This window comes from Sturnira hondurensis, unplaced genomic scaffold, assembly GCF_014824575.4.
Source record: "Sturnira hondurensis isolate 20B ecotype Veracruz unplaced genomic scaffold, ASM1482457v3 Scaffold0007187, whole genome shotgun sequence".
NCBI lineage: Eukaryota > Metazoa > Chordata > Mammalia > Chiroptera > Phyllostomidae > Sturnira > Sturnira hondurensis.
The window spans coordinates 251,478-259,699 of record NW_028079818.1 but is presented as its reverse complement, the minus strand read 5'-3'; the positions used below and the strand labels follow the sequence as shown (position 1 = coordinate 259,699).

Here is an 8,222-nt window from a genome sequence, read left to right as displayed (position 1 = left end):
GTGGAATGGACTCTTGCTCATTAGCAGATGTCTTCACCCATGAGGTTCTTCTCTCTGGAACATTTTCCAGCTTGTACTGTTCTTTATGGCACATTTCTTTGGAAGGAAAAAACACACACCGAGATTCTATAAAATACTTTAAAAATTCTACATTTTCTTCCAGTATTTTCTTGACACTTCCCTATTTTTCACGTATTTGGAATCTTTTTAGGCCACTTTCTATTTTAGAAGAATTTTTCTTTCCAACAATCTTAGGTTGAAGCTTTTTTTTTTTTTTGGTCTTTTTTTTTGTTTTTCGTTTTCTGTTCCTTCTACTTTTGTGTGTTTTGCCTGTCAGGGTGATGGATACCTGCTTGTATTTCTTCATTTTTTAAATTTTGCCCATCGGGGCGGTGGATACCTGCTTTTAATTTTTTACCCCCCTTAGCCCATCGGGGCCTCGGATACCTGCTGTATACTTTCTCCCCCAAATTTCTGGCCCATCGGGGCAACGGATACCAGCTATTCAAAAATATATATATTTTTTGGCTCATCGGGGCCTCGGATACCTGCTTTTATTTTTTTTTTTTCCTTGCCCATCGGGGCCTCGGATACCTGCTTTAATTTTTTGTCTTGCCCATCGGGGTCGTGGATACCTGCTTAGATTTTTTTTTTACCGCTCAAAAACTGATTGTTTTCTGTGGTTTGTTATGCTATCTGGAATGTCTACAGATTTTTGCTGCTAATCGTTTGGTGTTGTGTGAGTGGATCTACGGCTTGGTTGGGAGATGACTTTGCAGTTAGGCTAAGGGGCTAGTTAGGCTGTGGAGGAAATATGGCGACCTGCCACTTTAAGATTGCTAAGTGGCTCGGCTTATGGTTGAGCTCAATATCAATTAGGGAGGCAATAGGAAGACCGGGACAGGCAGAGGCAGTTATATGTATTGCGTGAGCTAAATATGCTGAATGAATTGATTTGGGGCTTCTTTGGAGCTTAGCATGAATAAGAATAGGGTCGTCCCGTGTCAGATTACAAGGGGCTAGTTGAAAGTGAGAGGGAAAAGACCTACGGGCAGGGTTTAAAATGGCGACTTGACTTTGCAGTATTGCTCAGCATGGCTGCCAGCTTTGTTAGTGTCCAAAATGGCGTGTGCAATTTTGCCGCAGTGTTCCAGTGGCGGGAAGGCCACATCATGGTGGTGTCTTTGTTCTAGTGCGCAGCATGGTGGTAGAAATGCTCTGTTACAAGTTGTAAAATGGCGGCGAAAATTATTGCTGCAGTGTAAAACATGGCGGGACTGGACTTTTGCCGCATGCATTTCCTGACAGGTTTTGTCGCTGGGACAATATGGCAGTCCTTGTCATGCAGCTATAATGGCAGTTGGTCACGTGGACGTCCCGGCGGGGCGTTTTTTGCGCGGTACATTCTTGGCGGGCTTTGCTCCAGGTGGGCCTGCAGCATTGTTAAAGATGGCGAACATTTCCGTATTTGCTGCAAAAAGTGAAAGTGGGATGGTCAGTGTTGGTTGTCACGTGACCTACCCAATCAGATAGGGTGGAACAGTTGGCTACAGCCAATGAATGGAGGATGGAATTAAACCAATTTAGCATGGGTCCTCGAGGGCCATCTTTATTCAGCCAATCAGGAGGTAGAAGCAGAAGTGCCACTTTCTTAAGTCTGCTCCCAGCAGGTGGTGCCCAAGGTCTTTCGAAGGACATTTGGCCTTTCCAGCTCCCTCCCCTCTTACCAGCTCCCTCCCCTCTTACCAGCTCCCTCTCCTTTAGTACTGCCATTAGCCATGCTGGGTAAATTTAGTTGCATGGTTGAGCTTCACCCCATTTCTCTGCATTGGAACTGTGGCCTAAGGCTAGTCTACTCCCCCTGGCCTGTGCTCATTACACTATAGGAGCAGTGCTTTATGCCTGCCAAGTGTGAATATGGCAGAGAATCGTGGCAAGGACCAAAATGGATCTCAGATGATCATTGGCCAACAGGTGGCAGAAGAGGAATTCCTGCCTTCTTCAAGAGGAACACCTACCCGGTGGCTAATCCTGGGGTTGGAATTTGATTTCTCCTTATCATAAATAGTTCAATTGTATGTTTTGCTAGGTTTAGATACAAGCCTCAAGTGACTATTATGGCTTTATATGTAGAATTTATTTCAATTACATTTAATGTGTAATTGTTCTTTAAAATTTCCAATTTCTTTATAAATGACTTAAGGTTTTTCTTTTTTTCTGATTTAAGATATCCAAAGTCAAATAATTTGGCATTAAGTTTTTTCAATAATCTTTTACTTTCAAGTAGACTTAAACTACTTCACTTTGGATTTTTGAACAGTCTTATAGCACATAGTTAATTAAAAGTTAATTTTATGACCGAATACAAAAAAAAAAAAAACCATCTGAAGGTCCATTCTAGTCTAGGCCTTGCTTTGTTCCCATCTTTAACACTGCGCAAAGTTACTAATGACCAACCTATCAGGCAGGAAACTAGAATTGCTCTAGACTTGTTTCCTCTATTCAAACTTATGTTGGAGCATTAAATGCCTACATTTTCAATTTTCTGTGGTAACCTGCCTTCAGAGTCCCGAGCCCTGACCCCGGAACTATTCCATCCAGCCCTAGTCTTTCCAAATCTGCCCTCACTAGCCCCGGCCCCGGCCCCGGCCCCAGCCCCAGCCCAGGCCCCAGCCCCGGCCCCGGCCCCGGCCCCGGCCCCGGCCCCAGCCCCGGCCCCGGCCCCAGCCCCAGCCCCAGCCCCAGCCTCGGCCCCGGCCCCCTACCTCTCCCTAAATCCACTCTAATTATTGATTCAATACTAAAAATAAGCCATCTGTCATCCATCCCTTGTTCATCTGTTAGTGTGATGCCTTACCTGCCTATAGTATTGCCGATCTTCGATGCTAGCTGAGTCATCATTTTCAATTAATGTACAAAATTCCATTTGTCCATTGTCCCATGTTAGAACAAAGAGTCTATGCACCATTACATTAGGAAACGTTAATTAATCAAGAGTTTCACATCATACAATTGTCCTTAATTCTAGTTACTATTCACTTTCTCAATGCCCTGCCCTTTAAGAGAGGAGAAACCATTCCTCTGTCATTGCTGCAGTAGTCACAGTACCAATTCTTTTGGCAGTATTCATATACTGTGCTGACCACCTAAACTCTTTGCACTGAGTGAAATTCTAGTTATCCATAATTCTGCCTGTCGGATTACATTCCAATTCAAAACACTTCTGCATATTGCAGTGGATGCAGAAAACCCAAGTCTTTGCTCAGCAGTTAACGTGCTCAGTCCCAGTCCCATAGCCTTGTCCAAAACCACCTTACTTACCATCTTTGCCCCGCGCCCGAGGAGTCCTGCTGTTCTGAGACAAGTAAAAAACCAAAATGTAATTCTACATTGTCTCACCTGCAATCAGCGATCCTCCGTACCTTTTGTATTGCAATGAGGCAGTGCCATCTGAGACCATGTTCCGTGAATAAGTAATCAGTAGAATTCCAGTTGGCTGTGTCCCTGTTAATTACAGAAATCCTTTGCAACTTGGGGCTATTGCTGAGATGTTAATGCTCAAGGCCCTTTAGTTTGGAATATTAATGAATACAATTGTTCACGGTCCTGCCTAACAGGTAAGACCCACCCATGCTCTTTTCATTACTTACAAGCTTTAAGAATATGTAAAACACTCATTGCTTATAGTCCCTCCCACCCATTAGTTTAGGATATCCCTAATCTCTGTAGCATTGTACCTTCTCTTAAAGAGTTAATATGCATAATTGCATATATTCATACTCCTGTGCAATTTAAAAAAACCCCAAAAAACGGAATCCTACCCCATCACACTATCTAGGATATTGCTGAGGAGTGATTTATTCAAGAAATTAGCACTTGGGCAGTAAAATGTCACAAGTTATAGTTTTTACTGTCCAGAGTACTGTTTATTTCAAAGGTTGACTATATCCCATTTGGTAGCTATAATATGGGCCCAAAACTCAAAGACCCTTCACTTGAGTTAATAATATCCATAATTGCTTTTGTCGATTTCTGAACTAGCCACAGCCACTCCCTTAAAATTCCAGCAGGGGACCTTTGGTACTCAAGAATGATGCACTAGGACAGATTACATGCACAATTCTAATTGATTAGTAGTGACCATTGTGTTGGGAATGAAGCACCACTTTACATTTGAAAAGTGATACTTAAGGCTCCTACCACAAATTCCGTGCAAAATTGTGGGCCCGGATGTCTCCTGTTAATTTGGATACATTGCATACCTACCTCTCTTACATTACCACAGAGGGTACTTGGAAGTGTTAATGTGCTCAAATGCCACTGCTGTACTTAATATTCCTAAAGAATCCACCCATGATGATTTTGTACTGAAAGAGAATGTCCTTGGGGCAGTTAATGTATATAAATACCACTGCTGTTCTTTTGTCACTTAGAACCCACTGATCCTCACTTTGCATTAAAACCGGGTCCTTAGAAAAATAAATGTGCTTAAATGCCACTGCTGTACTTTATTCTTTTTTAATCCCCATGCAAAGACATTGTTCCATTGCTTTGAAAAAGAAAAGGAAGAAACATCCCATGTGAGAGAAAAACATCAATTGGCTGCCTCCTGCACAGGCTCTGACAAGGGATTGAATAGACAACCCAGGTATATATGCCCTGACGAGATGGAACCAGCAATCTTTTGTTTTAAGGGACTAAGCTCCAACTCACTGAGCCACACCAGCCAGGACACCACTGCTGCTCTTACGATAGTACGAAGCCCACCCATCCTCACTTTGCATTAAAACAGGGTCCTTGGGACAGTTAATGTGATTAAATGCCACTGCTGCACTTTATCCTTTTTTCTTTATCCCTGCACGAGGACATTTTTTCATTGCTATGAAAGTAAGAGGAAGGGAGAGTAAGAGAAACGTCGATGTGAGAGAGAAACATTGATCAGCTGTCTCTCGCACACTGCAACAAGGAATCGAATGCACAAGTCAGGTATATATGCTCTGACCTGAGATGGAACGAGAAACATTTCTGTTTACTGAGCGAACCTCCAACTCAGTGAGCCACACCGGCCAGGGCACCATTGATGCTCTTACAATACTGCAGAATCCACCCATTCTCATTTTGAATTAAAACAGGGTCCTTTGGGCAGTTAATGTGCCTAATGCCACTGTCTCTCTTATGTAACTATGGACTCACCCACCCTCACTTTGCATTAAAACAGGGTCCTTTGGGCAGTTAATGTGCCTAATGTTACTGCCTCTTATGTAACTATGGATCCACCCGTCCTCACTTTGCATTAAAACAGAGTCCTTTGGGCAGTTAATGTGCCTAATGTCATTGCCGTTCTTATTACTATAGAACACAAATATCCTCACTTTGTATTAAAATGGTCCTTGGGGCAGGTAATGTGCCTTCTGCCACTGACTGCCTCTTATTTTCCTATGGAGCCCACCCATCCTCACTTTGCATTAAAACAGGATCCTTTGGTCACTTAATGTGCCTAATGCCGTTGCCACTGTTATTACTATAGACACATATCCTCACTTTGTATTAAAATAGAGGGTCCTTGGGGCAGGTAATGTGCCTTCTGCCACTGCCTCTCTTATTTTCCTATGGAGCCCACCCATCCTCACTTTGCATTAAAACAGGGTCCTTTGGGCACTTAATGTGCCTAATGCCATTGCCACTGTTATTACTCTGGACACATCCTCATTCTGTATTAAAATAGAGGGCCCTTTGGACAGTCAATGTGCCTAATGCCATTGCCGCTCTTACTACTATAGAACATACGTGTCCTCACTTCTTGTTAAAATAGAGGGTCCTTGGGGCAGGTAATGTGCCTTCTGCCACTGCCCCTCTTAGTTTACTATGGACCCCAGGTGTCCTCACTTTGCATTAAAACAGGGCTCTTGGGGCAGTTAATGTGCCTTCTGCCATTGCCTGTCTTACGTAAGTATGGACCCACCCATCCTCACTTTGCATTAAAACAAGGTCCATTGGGCACTTAATGTGCCTAATGCCATTGCCTTTTATTACTCTAGAACACACATATCCTCACTTTGTATTAAAATAGAGGGTCTTTGGGGCAGGTAATGTGCCTTCTGCCACTGCCCCTCTTAGTTTACCATGGACCCACCCATCCTCACTTTGCATTAAAACAGGGTCCTTTGGGCACTTAATGTGCCTAATGCCATTGCCACTGTTATTACTCTGGACACATCCTCATTTTGTATTAAAATAGAGGGTCTTTTGGACAGTCAATGTGCCTAATGCCATTGCCGCTCTTACTACTATAGAACATACGTGTCCTCACTTCTTGTTAAAATAGAGGGTCCTTGGGGCAGGTAATGTGCCTTCTGCCACTGCCCCTCTTAGTTTACTGTGGACCCCAGATGTCCTCACTTTGCATTAAAACAGGGCTCTTGGGGCAGTTAATGTGCCTTATGCCACTGTCTCTCTTATGTAACTATGGGCCCACCCATCCTCACTTTGCATTAAAACAAGGTCCATTGGGCACTTAATGTGCCTAATGCCATTGCCTTTTATTACTCTAGAACACACATATCCTCATTTTGTATTAAAATAGAGGGTCCTTGAGGCAGTTAAAGTGCCTTCTGCCACTGCCTCTTATGTAACTATGGACCCACTCATCCTCTCCCTGCTTTAAAACAGGGCTCTTGGGGCAGGTAATGTGCCTAGTGCCACTGCCACTCTTATTTTACTATGGATCCCAACCATCCTCACTTTGTATTAAAACCAGGGTCCTTGAGGCAGTTAAAGTGCCTTCTGCCACGGCCTCTCTTATGTAACTAGGGACCCACCCACCCTCACAGTGCATTAAAACATGGCTCTTGGGGCAGTCAATGTGCTTATATGCCATTGTCATCCGATTTCTTAGTCTGGGACCTCATTTGCTCCTCCATGTGCTTTATTTCAGAAGATACTTGGGACTGTTAATGTACTTACATATGGCTACTGTCCCTTTTGTTACTCTGGAACCCTATCTCCCATCTCTGTGTAGCCTGGGAGCAGAATTATTACTGAAATATGCTCAATTGCAACTGTGGTGCCTTCTGTTGGTGTATTGTTCCATCCCTCTCTACTCTTAGCATACAGCAGGGAATGCTTAGAGGTATTAACAGGCTTCGTTGCAGCTACTGTCCTTTCTGTTAATCTAGGGTCCCATACCCTCCAAGTTCATTTACATTTACTGGGAGTATATTTGCTTTTGTGAAGTTACTTAATTGCAGCAGTGGTCCCTGTTCATTGTCTAGGTTCCCATCTACCTCCTACTCCTCGACAATACCTGGATGAGCATTTGGGACTGTTAATGTACTTAATCGGAGCTGTGGTCCCTTCTGTAATTCCAAGATCACATTGTCCTTTTCCCTTTACGTTACCAAGGAGGGTTTTGGGGACTGTTAAAAGTGATCAGTTGGAGCTGCTTGGCCCTTCTGTTAGCCTAGGATCCCACCTGCTCCAACTCACTTTGCATTACTACAGTATGTAGTTGGGACTGTTAATGTGTTTAAAGGCAGCTACAGTCCGAGGTCAATGCTCTTAAGCATCTTTTGGTTAAATGCAGGTGTAGTCTCTTGTTAGTTTAGGAACATACTACCTTTAACTTCTGTCATTTGGGACTTACAATTTTAATTGTAGCTGTGGTCCCTTCTGTTAATCTAAGATTCCTTGTCCTCCTTCCATGTTCCCTTTACAATATAGGATACTTGGGACTGTGAAGGTGTATCCCTCCCTGTTACATCTGTTATTCTTACAGAAGAGGATCTGAACACCAAGATTCCTGCTTTTGCACCGTTGATATGCAATATTGCTTCTGTCCATCCTCCTCTACAGGGGATATAGACCTAACTCATTTTCCTTGTGTTCAGCAGTGGATGCCCTTTACTAAGGACCTTTGTACTACTATAGTTAAAGTGAATCATGGTAACTGATCACAACTATGTCTTTCATTTAAGACCTCTATACCCTCTTCATTTTACAAGAGAGTGTGTTAATTAGCTTTTACTTTTCTTCTGGGACTATTTATGTGCAGAATTTAATGCTTGGAAAGTTCATGTGCACAAATGTAATTTTGTAAGCATGTCCCATACCAGAATGACTGGACCCTCTTTGCTTTAGTACAATGAGATATTATTCAGCTAATAACCCCTCTTTTGGGATTTCAGTGTTCATCTCTTCTGGTGGAGCACAATTATGTCCCCTTA

General features: G+C 43.1%; 1 long non-coding RNA gene across 1 annotated transcript; it reads left to right on the top strand.

Moving 5' to 3' along the window:
* Positions 1 to 5,431: 5,431 nt before the first annotated feature.
* LOC118990509 (uncharacterized) lies at positions 5,432 to 8,184 on the top strand. Its single transcript, XR_005067241.1, has 3 exons — positions 5,432 to 5,646; positions 5,815 to 5,988; positions 6,586 to 8,184. It is a non-coding gene; the product is annotated as an uncharacterized LOC118990509 (long non-coding RNA).
* The last annotated feature ends 38 nt before the right edge of the window (positions 8,185 to 8,222 follow it).